This window comes from Vulpes lagopus, chromosome 6 (assembly GCF_018345385.1).
Source record: "Vulpes lagopus strain Blue_001 chromosome 6, ASM1834538v1, whole genome shotgun sequence".
NCBI lineage: Eukaryota > Metazoa > Chordata > Mammalia > Carnivora > Canidae > Vulpes > Vulpes lagopus.
In genome coordinates, this window is record NC_054829.1 from 74846965 (window position 1) to 74848280 (window position 1316).

General features: G+C 47.6%; 1 pseudogene; it reads right to left on the reverse strand.

Annotated features, from left to right (window-relative positions):
- Positions 1-340: 340 nt before the first annotated feature.
- LOC121492626 lies at positions 341-1034 on the reverse strand (annotated as a pseudogene).
- Between the last annotated feature and the right edge of the window lie 282 nt (positions 1035-1316).

A 1316-nucleotide genomic window follows, 5' to 3' on the forward strand; every position in this document is an offset into this window, starting at 1 on the left:
ATTTAAAGCTTATTCTCTCATGAACGTGTGTGTGTGAGTGACCTCAGAGCTCAGAGTCCACCTCCCTACCATGCCATGCTGGGAATTTTTCTCACTCCCAGGCTGTTTTTAACATTTTTGTAGAATGTCTCTTTTCAGTTGTGTTGAATGGAGATTATTGAATACCGTGATGTGCAAGAGAACAGATATCTTGGGGTCCTATGATCCAAAGGGAGTGCCAATATGACTCATGAAAATGTTCAGATGACATGAATGGAGTTATTTGTAATTGATTAATATTTCAGGTCAGGAAATGTTAAGTACAAGTAAGTTCAAGTGCTATAATTGAATTTCTAGGTCTCTAAGAAAGAGACTGAAGAGGTAAACATATAACCAAGTGTTCATAGAGACTCCCTGGGGGAAACTGCTCCATGGAGAGGAAGCCCAGACCTGGACAGGAAACCTGCCCAGAACCTCCATCTGCACCTGCTCCTGGGCCTTCAAGACAAAAGTCCTGAGGAGTGTGCACCCCCTGGTGGTCCCAAACCCTTCTACAGGGAGGCTTGTGTCTGGGCTCACACTGAGGTCCCCTCACTGTGTCCCTCGCACAGTAATACACGGCCGTGTCCTCGGCTCTCAGGCTGTTCATCTGCAGATACAGCGTGTTCTTGGCGTTGTCTCTGGAGATGGTGAATCGGCCCTTCACAGCGTCTGCGTAGCTTGTGCTACTTCCACCACTGTTAATGTATGCCACCCACTGGAGCCCCTTTCCTGGAGCCTGGCGGATCCAGTACATGCTGTAGCTACTGAAGGTGAATCCAGAGGCCACACAGGAGAGTCTCAGGGACCCCCCCAGGCTTCACCAGGTCTCCCCCAGACTCCACCAGCTGCACCTCGCCCTGGACACCTGCAGACACAAGACATCTGGTCAGGAAATGGTCCCACATCCTCTCTTTCAATCACTCACCTCCACTCACAGACTCAAGGTCCCTTGTTCTCAATGAATTACCTTTTAAAATAGCGACAAGGAAAACCCAGCCGAGCACAGACTCCATAGTGGTTTGTCTGTGTTGTTTCGTGAGCATTGAATGGGGCCACCTGGGTATCCTGGGGCTGGGGCTCCTCTCCAGGTTTATGGTCGTCGATCGGCTGGTTTAATCAGTGTAGGGAGGGCCTCATTTGCATTGACTCTTACTATATAGTCAGCTCCAGTCTTAGATTCAATTCTTTACAAGTTATATACAAGCATTACTTCACAACGGTAGATCGCATTCTTTTGGTGGTTCAGTAAATTTATGATGTTCTGATCCATCAAAGTATTTATTTTTGCATTTCTG